The sequence below is a fragment of the Mustela nivalis genome (genome assembly GCF_964662115.1).
Source record: "Mustela nivalis genome assembly, chromosome: 2".
In the NCBI taxonomy this organism is placed as follows: Eukaryota; Metazoa; Chordata; class Mammalia; order Carnivora; family Mustelidae; genus Mustela; species Mustela nivalis.
Genome location: NC_139021.1, coordinates 13,522,923 through 13,537,403, shown reverse-complemented (window position 1 = coordinate 13,537,403; position 14,481 = coordinate 13,522,923). Strand labels below are relative to the sequence as shown.

General features: G+C 39.5%; 1 long non-coding RNA gene across 5 annotated transcripts in view; it reads left to right on the top strand.

The window, feature by feature from the left end:
• The window catches only part of LOC309859196, a 606,625-nt gene that overhangs the window by 534,083 nt on the left and 58,061 nt on the right, over positions 1 to 14,481 (top strand). The window lies entirely within an intron of this gene.

Genomic DNA, 14,481 nt, shown 5'->3' with positions numbered 1-14,481 from the left:
AAAAGAATATATACAATGTGATTACATTTATGTCAAGTTCAAGGACAGCGAGACCAGCTCTCTAGTGATAGAAGTCAGAATAGTGGTTATATCAGGAGATATAGTAGAGAAGAAACACAAGGCAATCTTTTAAAGTAATGGAAAGGGGACTCAAATGGAGCACTTGTGTGGTTCAGTGGGTTAAAGCTTCTGCCTTCAGCTCAGGTCATGATCTCAGGGTCCTGGATCGAGTCCCGTATCGGGCTCTTTGGTTGGCAGGGAGCCTGCTTCCCCACCCCACCCCCTGCCTGCCTCTCTGCCTACTTGTGATCTCTCTCTCTGTCAAATAAAAATAAATAAATAAATAAACAAACAAATAAATAAAAATAAAGTGATGGAGGAGCACCTGGGTGGCCCAGTCAGTGGAGCATCCAACTCTGGATCTCAGTTCAGGTCTTAATCTCAGGGTCGTGGGTTTGAGCCCCACATTGGGGTCTGTGATGGATCTGGAACCTACTTAAAAAACAAGTAAAATAAAATGATGTTAATATTTTCTGCTTTGATAAGAGTGGTAATTACAAAGGTGTGTACGGGTAAGCATATATTTAAGTAATTAGTAAGCTGAATGCTTAAGATTTGAGCATTTTATGCACCTTATTCATGTATTTTATACTTCAATTTAAAATGTAAAAAATTTGTAAGTTATTATATGTCACATTTCCTAAAACTGCCTCCCCCTTTCTCTCTCTCAATCTCTCTTTCAGTCTTGCTCTCTCCCCCACCTTGCCTCCCTCCTTCTATCCCTCCCTTTCATGGAAGGTAAGTCAAACCTCAGAGAAGTAAAGAAAATCCTCATGGACAAATTTGGGTTTAAGTAGGCTATTTTAACAGTCAAAATGAAGATCGCAAAATCACGTTGTACTTCAATTGCCTGCCTTGGTTATCTGTAACAAAGGCTCACTGGATAATTGCCCCAAATCCCACTTCATTTTATGTTATGTACTTTACTGTTTTTTGGTTTGAATACTAAGGAGGAGTTTCTAGCAGAAGACAAAAATAGCATCCCAGTAGTAGTGGCCTTCACTCACCACGTTCAGGGGATACCAGATAGATTATGGCGTTGGTCCAGTTCACTCACAGGGAGTGGCGTGGACTCCAGGCTGATCACGTAGCCCTCTGGATCTCTCTGAACCCTCGGTTGAAACATGAAGGAGCTAGACCATGTGTTCTTAGATATCGTGTTTTGTTCTAATGAAATATAGTCTCTATTCTTCCATGTAACTAATATTTACTCAGTGTCTGCTGTAAACGAGGTGTGTCGTATGAGGGATTCCAATATAGGAGTTTAGTTCTACCTTATTCAATCATCGTTATGACTTTACTTTGTATAAAAGGAAAAAAAAAAGAAAGAAAACAATATCAGTCATTTGATGCAAGGATTATCTCCCCACAACCTACCAGTAGGGTGGGATGAGACCTGAGGGTTCAACAGGCGATGGTAGCCATGATATCCGGCTTCTTTTAGAGGAGAAAACAGCCCCAAAGGCACTGGACTGGTAGGTTTCTTCAGTGTTCAGTTGAGTATTTTGGGTCTTTCTACTTCCTTCCTCTCACAGAGAGGATAAAGGCAACACCAAAACAGTGTGTGTGCTTGCCTGCGTGTGCACATGGACATAGGCACACACGTGTGTGTAAGGGTATTTACATGTATACTGAATGTGCATAGGTATGTATTTTATTTTGTAAACATGTATGTTCATATACGTATGTGTTTCCTAGTGGTTGCATGTAATCATGTAGATATGTGTGATCTGTGTTTATATGTGTGAGTATGTGTGTAGGAGTGTGCGGGGGTGTACAAAAAAGCTGCCCCAGGCTTTATTTTATTCTAAAAGCTGAGTAATAACATTAAAAACATGAGTCAGAAAGGTGAAGGGTTAAGTGTTTACTGAACACAAAATTCATTCAGAAAACTGTGCTTTGTAACTGGTAAAAGGAAGTATTGACCCGTTTCTCGTAAAGTTACAATAGCCAGACTTGCAAAGGAAACCCCTCCTAGCTTGGAATTTTAGAGCGTTTCCTAGAGTTTGAGAGGTGTCCAATAAATGACCAGGCATTTAAACAAGAAGGGGATGGAGTTGGGAAACCTGGTGTTTAGAGCATGAACTCATTTTCCTTTCCATCCACTACCCCTTTCTCCATCTTTCATAAATAATTTTAAGAGGAAACTAATGGATTCATACCTAATATATTCTCCCTTATCTTTTGCCTTTTTTTTTTTCCATGCCCTATCTTTTAGTGTTCTCGAGGGGACCAGGGCATCGTACAGGAGAAACCCATAACCCTGAATTCCAGCTCCTCTTCCTTTCACTAAACAATCTCAGTTTCCTCATCTGTCAAGTGGGTATAATAATGGTACCAAAAGTGGTGGTTGTGCAGTAGATGAACATAAGCTTATAGCTTATAGTTTTTAAACTCTGTGGAAATAAGGAACATTCCTGGTTCTTTCATCTTTGTCTATCTTGTATTTAATACAGTGCTTGGCACATGATACCTCCCTTAAAATATTTGTTAAATGATTGGATATATAAAAAGGTGACAATTCTTTAAATACACCATGAAGTGTTGTTATAAAGTAATTGGTGGTAGTGGTGAAAGAGAGGCACTAGGAGGGGACGTCTTTAATTTGTATTCTATGGGTAAATCAAGAGAAGGGGGAAAGCAGGAAGGAGATTGTGTGTGTGGGAGACAGAGGCTGGAGGCAGCAAGACAGACTGAGCCAGCTCACGCTCACAGAGGTGGATCTCCTTTACTGCCTGCCCTCCCTGGCTCCAAGCCTTCCCTCAATCTGTACCTTCAGATCTCTCACAAACACAAATCCCTTAATTGACCAACAGGGGGTGCTCCTCTAATGGGCTTGGCACGGAAGTTGATTGCTGTGATCTGACCAGCCCATCAGGTGGGGAAAATAGAGACTTCTTGCAAATCAGGCATATCCAGGTTCATATTCCTACTCCAGTATATGCATAGTCAGATGCTAGTACTAATAGGATTTATTTATACAGGAAAAAAGTACAATATCAGACACTTAGAATTTTGTTGAAATAAAATACACAGCAGAACATAGAACTAATGATTGAATACCACAGTGTTCCAGTGAGCCTTACCACAGGACAGAAGACTGGTGGCAATCCAGGTGAGTACCCAAAATATTCAGCATTTTTCAAGATGATTTAGCTAAATTTAGCAGAGTAAGCTGCACACATCCTCTTTCCCACCCCAAGCCCTACACTTTGGATTCCAACAGTCATTCACTATCTTGCTTGAACTATTTGCCATTATTACTGTACAGTTTTCTCCTTGTTTAGGCATCCATTTACAATTTCCTTAACTGACCGCATTTCATAAGCCTCACATATGCTTTCCCCAGTAAGTAGTTGTCAGGCTTGTTTAGGAGCTCAAGGCTCAGGGACACACGGGACAGAATCTTTTTGCTTCTGAAGCTTACCAATACAGTCACTGCTTTATTGTAACTGACAAGCTGCACCAAGTTTTTCCTCTGTTGTAAACACCAAGCAGAGGCTTTGAGGCCCTTTGTCTCATTTAGTTCCCACCACAGCTCTATGTGGTAGGTACTCTCATTAGACCTGTTTTCAGGATGAGGAACTAGGGGTAATATGGTTCCATAACTTGTTTAGAACAGTCACGTTCCTGATGAGAGATTCAAATTCAGTCTGACTCTCGAATTGCAAGTCACTTCAGTACTAGAAGAGAAATGAATGAAGTGGCCCAGGTCCATATAATGGCTACATCAGTTCAGGGAGAATTTCCTGGTCCAGGATCATTCCATCTGGGTCTTGAAAATAAATGGAAGCATGCAGTTAAGGAAGAGAAGTGAAGGCATTCTAGGAGGAAGAGAGAATTTACTAAACATCTCAGAATTATAAAATTTCCTATTATATTCTGTATTGCGATGCCAAGGTCATTGGTGCAAGTCTTTCTCCTCCCAGTGGAGTTGAGTGGTGGTGAAGGGACATGGGTGGCAATGAGGTTAACAGAGTCTAAACTTTCTCAGTGAAACTTGAATGACCACCTTCTCAATGCCAAAGGAAAACTCAGTCTTGGTGCATGCTTTGGATTTGAGAGCTGGGTTATTTAGAGCTGAAAAAGTGAGTAAGTTGGATAATTGTGCTAATTACTTGTATCAGATCAGTGCTTCAAGGTCATAAGGCAAATTTTGTTGTGTGGCTCAGGTGTGACCTCAGAAACTGTGCTTAAAGTCAGTGCAACCTGTTTTCCGCAAGAGGAACAGATCTTCAGTGCTTAAGATGGAACAAAGGATAAGGATGTGTAAATTCCTGGGCAGTAATTAAAGGGCGGAAGGAAGATAGGTAGCCTTTTCCAACTGTCCACATTTAGCCAGAAATGTGATACCTTCAACAGCTTGTCATACCCTGTGGAATGGGATGGAAGATATGGTCTTCCTGTTCCCATTGCCACGGGATCTTGGGAAACAAATCCTAGGCATACAGAGCTATGGATGGGAAGTCTCCCAGCAAACATATTTATTTGGAGGAAGACACTTTACGCAATCCAACAAGAGGGATATTTAAGATATATTATCTTTTCTCCATGCAGGTTATCTAGTTGTCAACTCTCTCATTGGCTACATTCTATACTTACAAAGGAATAGTCTGCACATGACAATTTGGGGATTTTTGTTGGTTGGTTTGTCTGTTTCATCTTTTTAAAGTAGACAGCCTGATGATTTGATATCCATAGCCATTGTAAAATGATTACCAAGACGAAGATAATTAACACACCCATCACTTCACAGAGTTTACATAGGTACCTCCTTTTTCTTTGGTGAGAATGCCTAAGACTCACTCTCACCAACTTTCAAGCGTACATATTATTAACTACAGTCACCATACTGTTTGGTAGATCCCCAGAACGTATTCTTCTTAGAACTAAAAATGCTCGCCCTTTGTCCCACATCACCCACATGACATTTTGAAAAAAGTCTCTGCCCACGAGGCATGGTACATGAACTAGGCTGGGAAATTGTGGCAACAATGAAAGATATGTGGGTGTCCTCACCTCTGCTGTCTCAAAATGTCCAGCTCTCAGGTTGAATGTTTTCCCCCATGAAAACCCCATTAAAAACAGAAACCAGAACTATGAACTAAAAGAAAAATATCTATTTGAATTTTTCTTCCGGTGAACTGCCTTTTTAGCTATTTTAGTACATTTTCTTGGGTGGCTGAAGCATAGCAAACAGAATTGTGTTCCTTTCCCACAGACATCATATTTCTTCGAACAATACATGGAATGACACGCATTGCAGGGCATTTAACCTACAATGTCAAAGCCACTGGAGGGAACATGGATTGGGGAGAGGGAAGAAGCAAGGGGTACCATTCCACTTGGTGTTCTGTTTCCCAGAGGTCACCAGGTAGCATCACATGATATGTGAGCGTTTCCTGGAAGAGAGAGAGTCTTTTCTCCCCATACTGACTGCCATCTCTACATCCCACTAATCCTGGATGTCAAGTGAGCAAGATCACCAGTGCTGAAGGCTGAGCAAATACTATGGCTACATCATATGCAGCTACATCAAATGCAGAGTTGAGAGCCAGACAGAAGGTCAAGAACCTATCTGAGTCAGCCCTTTGATGAATAACAGGTGACAGGTTATAATGCTGGTTTTGAAGACCAGGCAACTGGGGCCCAGAGGTGTTTAGGCATCCTCTTCTCCTCCAAAAGTCAGTCCCTGTGGGAAATGATTCTCTCCATTATCACACAAACCTCCTCAATGTAAAATCAGCATTGTAGCCAAATCTATAGCTATGGAAAACATGAGATTTTCCCTCTGCACACACACCTTTGAAGAATGTCCTACAAATGTGGAACAGGTCACCCCCCTGGGCATTCGCTGTGGGACTTCCTAATACTCAGAGCAACGTAAGCAAAACTGCCTCACTTTGCATAGCTGAATTCGGAACTGAGGAAGATCATATCGAATGTTCTGTTCTTTTTGGTAGCCAGATATTTTTAAATACTCTTTTTTTTACATGTTATAAAAATAATACATGTCTATTATAAAAATAAAAGATAAATATAACAGAGCTTCTTCAAAAACACAATGCTGTAATTATAAAAATCACTATTAACATTTCAGCATCCAGCAAGAGTCAGCAAACTCTCTAAGAACCAGAAGATAAATACTGAGGCATTGAGGAGTGATGGTCTTTATCACAACAACTCAATTCTGCCATCATAGCACAGAAACAGCTATAGACAATACATGCAGAATGAGTGTCTGGGTTTTGGTTATTTACAAAAACAGGGAGCAGAATAGATTTGGGGCCAAATAGATTTGGCCCATGGGACATAGTTTCCCAACACGTGACATATAAAATTTGGACATTTTCTATGCATACCACATCATGGATACAACTGTGCATCCTGCTGCTTTCACTTGATGTTATTATAACAATACTTTCTCAGGTTATTGAACATCCTTATTGAAGATGCACTAACCTGTTGTACATTAATCCTTTTATGAATAAACTAAAATTTGCATGACAGTAGATACCTAGATGTTTTACAGTTTTCTGCTGGTTTTATACACCTTGATAAACATCCACGTGTATATTGGATTTTTGTCTCGCTTTCAGGTTGTTTCCGTAGGACAGATTCCTGGGAGTGGAATTTTTTAAGTACTCTTAAAAAATATTGTCAATTTTTTTTAATCTCAAAAGGCTTCAAAAATTTACTCCCAGAACTGTGTGAAATTGTTCAGTTCTCCACAACCATACCAACACTGAATATTACCATTTTGTAAATCATAGTTAATTTTCTAAAAGCCAGAATATTAAGTGAAGAACTGTACAAATATGGTACTCGGATCACTAGCCTTTTTCATCCTTTACTCACGTAGATGACTCTACCAGAAGGAAATGCTGAGATCAGGGGCTTCCCTCTTCCTCCTTTCCTGCACTCTCTAAATCTACCCCCCTCTTCTGCTCCAGGCAGAGGGGAGGGCAGAGAATGGAACCTATTATCTTTCTCAATGTTCCTTCCCTCTTCCTGCCCATCTCACATCTGGACTGAATACAAATCCCCTGGTTTCCTGTTTCCCCATGAAAGGTCCCAAATGTCAATTCCAAATTAACTCTTTTTGTGCTTTTTTTGGTTTTCTATCTCAACTCCAAACTTTATCTTTACCAATATTTTCTTATTGTCTCAAAATGGGTTGTAATGAGTTCTGCCTTTTTTAGATTCCCCCATTCAGCCACTCTTGATTAGTTGCCTTCCCTGAGGCAGACAGTTCACGTGAACATGTAAAGAGGCATTGCGGGCAATATAGAGTAGTGAGGTCTGTGGTGAAGGCAGGCAAATTCAAAATCTTTCAACAACATACCAGCCCAAGAAGTTTCCAGTGTATTGACTGGATCAAGCTCACTTGGTGTTATACTTGCAACCCTGGGTCTACCTAATAAGCTTCTTCTACCCAAATATCTTCTGCATTTTTTCCCAGATACTGGTTAGGGTCAGGTACATTAGCCTAGAATTTTATATGAAACTGATTATGACCAAGGAAAAGCCATTTAACCTCTATAAGCCTCTATTTCTTCATCTGTGAAGCAGGAATAATAACACTTTTCTTAATAATATCTTGATAATAATGGCTAGTTTGAGTAGTAAATATGATTCCACATTCTTATAACTCTGTTGCTCCATTCTCTTTTATCCGCACTACCACTGACTTACAGTTGTCAAAACAATTGCTCTTTAAGTCTTAGAGTGTCTTTCCATTCCAGCCAGGCATAAAGGCCTTCACAACATGCCCTTGCCCCACCGTCCTTGGCTTCTTGACTCCCCCATCTGTTTTGGGAACCCAGACCCCTACCGAACTCAACTATTCCCATGCACATTTGACTAATCAGGATCTTTTTTTTTTTTTTTCTTCTCAAATGTCCTTTCCTTGAAAACATTCTTAATTAAGAAAAGCTCAAATATCGCCTGTGTGATATCACCTCTCTCTCTCAAATATGATATCTCGCCACACCAGGCCCATAGTCCTTTACATATGGTGGCACTGGAGCACTTCAGTCTCCTAACAAATATTTATTGACCACCTAGTATGTGTCAGAACTGCTCTAGGCACTGGGAATACAGCTGGGACCAAGATATACCTTTGTTCTTCTCACACCACTTACAATAGCTTCTGCATTTTGATTATTACATTATTTAGAAGTCAAGGGCCTCCCTCCCAGCCTGGGACCTCCATGAGGAAGAGGGTGATGTTCCATTTGTCAGACACAGCGTAGGTGCTAAGGGGATGTTTATGGAATGACTGAATGTTTTGTTGCCAACAGGAAGCAGTGACCTTCTTGAGAACAGGACAGTGTCTGATTCACCTTTGTATCCCCCACAAGCAGCCTGCACAGAACCTGGCACCATAAATCTTGAGTAAATGAATGCAGGAGGAAATGAACAACTGACACCGTATTGCCTCCTGACCCCCTTTCCTTAACTCTTACCAAAGAAAACAAAACCCAGCAAAATATAAGGAGGAAAACTATCTCCCAAACTAATGCTTTATTTTATTTCCAGGAATACGTGAGCTCTCTAAGTTATAAAAGTCTATATGCTGTACCCATGATCCTTTGGTGATGGCTAATTTTTATGTTATCTCTTGGCTAAGGAAGCTGGGGTGAGGGAGGGATCACCTCTGAGCCTTTTCCATAAGATGGAGAAAATAAAGCATACATAAGTGTGCTGCGGTATAATGAAATAAAATACTTGAAAGTACCTATCTCCTAGCACAAAGTAGGTATTTAAGAAGTGTTCTTTTTTTTTTCTCTCAACTGTTCTAATAATCTAGTGTGACAATAAATTTAAGTTTGCTTTCATGAAAAGTCCCTCTTATTTTTCTTCCAGTCAAACGCACAGGTCCTTTGTTCAAGAGAGTCATGTGAATCTGCTGACCCTCGGAGAATTCTGAATTTTCTCAGTGCACAGGGTGGTGTTGTGATAGGATGGCAGCTCAGTGCACAGAGTGGTGTTGTGATAGGATGGCAGCTCATTGTGTTAACTGGCTAAATGTTAAGTATGTTTTGCTCTCAGTGTTCCTGGCTTGAATTCACTCATTTATTTAACACATATCTATGAAGGACTGGCCATGTGCCAGGCACTGTACTAGGCATTATGCACAGCAGAAATCGAAGCCCTGCTCTCATGGAGCTGATTAGAGAATCAAATAACAAATGTATACAATTTCTCTGTAAAAAGAGGATGAGTGTGACAGAGGGAAATAGAGGGGAAGAGGAATGAATATGCTGGAGAAAGCTGGGTCAGGGAGGTGGAGGTGGGGAGAGATTGAATCTCTGCTCGACAACCCGCAGGATGAGTAACGGTAACCCTGAGCAGGACAAACTCCCTAAATGTGAGGTCCTGGGCCAAATGAAAATGTAGACCTGCTCTTCAAAACATCAAGTCAGGGGCAGGAAAGCATAAGGCCAGATGTGGGTCCTAATAAGTGCCAACACTCTCCTGGTATGGCTGCACAGGTCCCAAGCCTGTGAGCCAGCCCTGACTTTGGGCAATCTAGCAGACTTTATTCTGCTTTGTTTTTTAAATAGGAAGAGACTAAGAAATACTGACACTTTTGATAAAGAATATTGGATCTAAAGCTTTTTGCCCCCAAAACACCTTGGATCGTGTTCTTTTTCTAGTTTTCAGGGACTCCTGGGAAGGTTAAGCTTGCTGAAGTTCTAAGAACCTTCTGGAATGTTATATAAGAGTGTGTATAAGTGCATATGCATATTTGGTGTGTGTAATGTGTGTATGCATTGGATGGTATATATGTGATTTCATGCACATGTATGTGCACATATGGTATATTTGGGGTGTGTGATGTGTGTATGTGGGGGTATGCATGTGATTGTATGTGCATGAATGTGCATGTGTGGTATATGTGGGGTGTGTGATATGTATGGTGTATATGTGTGATTACATGTGCATGTGTGATATATGTGGAGTGTGTGCTATGTATGGGATGTGTGTGTGTGTGTGTGTATGTGAAATTACATGTGCATGGATGTGCATGAGTGGTGTACTTATGTGTGTTTTTCCACTAAGAAGAAGGCCCATAGTCTTCATCATATTTTCAAAAAGGCGCATGACCACTTTTTTTTTTAAGATTTTATTTATTTATTTGACAGAGATCACAAGTAGGCAGAGAGGCAGGCAGAGAGAGAGGGGGAAGTAGGCTCTCTACCTGATGCGGGGCTTGATCCCAAGACTCTGGGATCATGACCCGAGCTGAAGGCAGAGGCTTTAACCCACTGAGCCACCCAGGCGCCCCAAGCTCATGACCACTTTTAAAGAGTTAGGAATCATTTACCTAAAGAAATTGAATCAGAAATTTCACTGATTCATAGGGAAGCAATACTATTAATTCCTACCATATGTGACTCCTACTGTATGACATGTTCATATTTCATCTCATCTGAGCCAAGACAAACCAGTAGACTAGACAGAGCAGGAATCCAAGAGCAGTTTTTCTCCCTGATCTAAAATATATGTTCCTAAACATCCTGGCCATTGGAGGGCATCGCTGTTTACCCCTTTGGTCTCAGCTGTTCTCCTGAAAGCAGCAAATCAAGGGGCAGAACTACAGTTTGACCTTAAACTATTCAACTCCACTTAATTACCCATTGTCGTGGAAGCACATAAATACAGGATGTCCCCTCACTCTGCCATTCTGCTTTGCATCATTATCAAAAAGACAAATGTAATTCATGTCGAATTACTCACTCACCGCAAGGTCAGAATATTTATTTTTATCTTACTTGTGATGTTTAGGATTAGTGATATCAGTATTTATTCATGGCTAACCTAAATCAAACATCCTGTTGATATCTATAAAGGGCCATATAGTTATTGTCACAGGTATGCTGAGTCACACAGCTCATACAAAGTTTATGAGTTGACAGGGAAAAGGCTATGGGGAGGGGAGATAAGTGTGCAAGTGTCTTGCGAAATACCCACATTGTTTATTTATATGGCCCATTTACTGAACTTGATAGATGCTTGGGAAACCGAAGCTAATTAGAAACAAAATAGTGAGGATTGTTTTAAACTGTTATTATTGATTTTAAAGTTGATGGTGGCGGTGACTTTTTGGTTAAAGTTATCAAATACTCGCTTTAGAAACTGTTTTCTCTTTCTACTGGTATAGGGCCTTGACCAGCTAGAGGAAGACAAGGAAAGAAGTAGAAGAGATAGGGAAATTCAGGGGGTTCGTGTGACTAAGATTAATTTGTTCAGAGATCCAGAGTAGCAATAACTGCTGTCTTTCCGAGCCTCCTGCGGTCACTAACTGAGATTAATTTAAAGAGGCTGTATTGAAAGGAAGGACCCAAACATTTAGAAAGAGCAGGATTCGATGGACCTGATTCCTTTTCCCATTCAGATTAGTCCAGTCAAATATAGTTCATTGTCTTTACTTTATAGTTTATTGTCATCAAAACATATCAGCTAATTTCCTGAACTTCTCATCAATTCTCTGTCTTTGCAGACCTCACTCTTGTAGGTTGTGCCTGCTCGTCTTTCTTTCCTTGCTCTATTAATCCATTTATATTAATGGAGTACTTACACACACATATAGTTTTTCTTAACCCATTCCATTGTTTCTCGTGGTGTCCTTAGATAAGCAATCTAGGAATCAGGCTTCCAGATGAACTTTTGCTAGGAGTAAGCAGCTATGAGACTTGGACAAGTGTTTTATTGCTGAGCCTCAGTACCCGCCATGTATGAAAGAAAGATGTGAAATCACATAATTTCTTTGGTATCTTCCTAGTCCCTCACTCTGTATTTTTATACTTTTCTATCTAGTTTCTGCCAAGCACATGGTCATTAGTAATGGGACAGTTTGACTCTTGACTTAATGGGACAAACCAAGCTAGGGGATTTGTGAACAACTTTAGAGTCTCTAGTGAACAGCAAATGAAATATGAGTCATTGATGTGATAAAGTCTCCAAAAAGGTAAATTTGATGTTTGAATACATGGAAATATGTTGGGTTTTTTATAATATGAAATTTCCATGATGGTAGATTTAAAAATGGTTGAATAAAGGTAATTTCATAAGGGTCATAGTCTGTGGAGTGAGATAGAAGCAAGAAACACCTGCTTTGCTGTGTTCTGTTCTGCTCAGCTCATATTCGATGCCACACCAAAACAAACCAAACCAAACCAAACAAACAAACAAACAAACAAAAAACAGTAAAAGACCAGAAGAGAGACACATTCAGGAGATGCAGACAATGTTGGAAGGGGATTAAAAGGATGTCTTTGTGATGGAGAAAAAGAGGGGGATTTTTAGAGATGTTGGTAGCCTTCTAATATTGGAAAGTTATACAAAAAATAAAAGATTTCTGAATATATTCAGAAATCTTTTTATATATATATATATATATATATTTGAAATATATATATATATATATATATATATATATATATATGTTTGAAAAACTAAGATAGTGACTAGAAAGTTTAAGAAGACTCAGATTCATGTAAGGAGGCATTTTTGGGGCAGAGCTACCCAGAATTTGAAGGTGCCATCTCAGCTGGTTTTCAAGGTGCCCTCACTGGAGTCCTGTAAGTCCAAGCTAACCACAGCTGCTCCAGAAGCACAGGACTGTGGGTATCATCCAAGGGCATCCGTGTGGGGTAGGTTTGCCTTCCAAGCAACATTTGGAAATGTCAAGAGATATCTTTGGTTGCCCCAAGTCTGGGTGTGGTAAGATAGTACTACTGGCATCTGGTGGGTAGAAGCCAGCGATTTGCTAAACATCCTATAATGCACAGGACAGCCCTCCAACAGCAAATAATTATCTGGTCCAAAGTGTGCCTAGGTTGAAAAACCCTAGTCAATAGAATTTGATAAAGATGTTTCATTCCTAACATCCTCAGAGCTGGGAAAAAAAGAGAGAAAGAGAAAAAAGAGAGAGAGAAAGAGAGAAAGAAAGAGAGAAAGAAAGAAAGAAAGAAAGAAAGAAAGAAAGAAAGAAAGAAAGAAAGAAAGAAAGAGGAAGGAAGGAAGGAAGGAAGGAAGGAAGGAAGGAAGGAAGGAAGGAAGGAAGGAAGGAAGAGAAACAGAAAGATCTATAAGAAAAATGGTTGTAGGGGCTCCTGGATGGCTCAGTCATTAAACAGCTGACTTCGGCTCACTCATGATCCCAGGGTCCTGGGATCGAGCCCCGCATTGGGCTCCCTGCTCAGCGGGAAGCCTGCTTCTCCCTCCCCCACTCCCCCTGCTTCTGTTGCCTCTCTCACTGTGTCTCTCTCTGTCAAATAAATAAATAAAATCTTTTTAAAAAGATGGTTGTATAAGCAATTGTTTTAAATGGCATTTTAAAAAGAATGGTAATGACATGCAGAGGAACAATTATGAAAACACACCTACACTGGAAATACAATTTCAAAATATTGCTTTGAGAGTGATTATCTCTGATTAGTGGAATTTTTCATACTTTGATTTTCTTTTGTTTGTTTGTTTGATTATTTTTCTTTGTTTTCCCAGTAGTTATAAAATGCAGGTACTGCTTTTAAATTTAAAGGAAAGAAAAAAATCTAGTTGAATTCTGAAAGCCTATTATGCCCCTGAGGATCTAATGGCACATGGTAATAAGAACGGTAATGGTAACTTCACTTTAGTTGGCAAGCATATGTTGAGATAGGCTAGCTCATTCACTCCCTGTCAGAATGTAAATTGTTATAACCCCTTTGGAAGACAATTTGGCAATATTACTACAGAGCCTTAAAAATATTCATAGCCTGTGACCCAGCCATTCTACTTCTGGGAAGCTAGCCTAAGGAAATAATCAAAAATAGGCACAAAGATTTATGCACAAAGATGTTCATTTAAGCATGATTTATAATAGTCTAAAATTCAATTTATAATGGCTACAAATTGAAAACAGCCTAAATGAATAGAAGTAGGTGAATTATTAACCAAATTATAATAAATCCATTTGTTGTAAAACATAGCCATTGAAAATAATGTTTACAATGACAGTTTGATGATGTGGGAAAATAATTACAATACACAGCTAACTTTAAAATAATAAGAATCTAAAATACATTAAAAAGATAACCCCCAAAATATGAGTATACAAAGGAACAAAAATGTTTGAAAGGGAATATGTTAATATATTAAGAAAGGGTAAACATTTTTAAACTGTAGGATATGAGTGGCTTTTATTTTCTTCCTTATATTATTTCTGTGTCATTTCCAAATTGTATACTATGAAAAATCTAACTGTTATAATCAGATAAAAACACTGGTAAGGTTTATCAGATGCCATGCTCTGAGTCCATTGCCATTGTGCATTTAAAAATCATCTCATTTAACATTATAACTACGGTGGGTATATCATGACCATTTCATAGATGAGAAAACTGGTATTAATCCTCTTCATCTTCCATG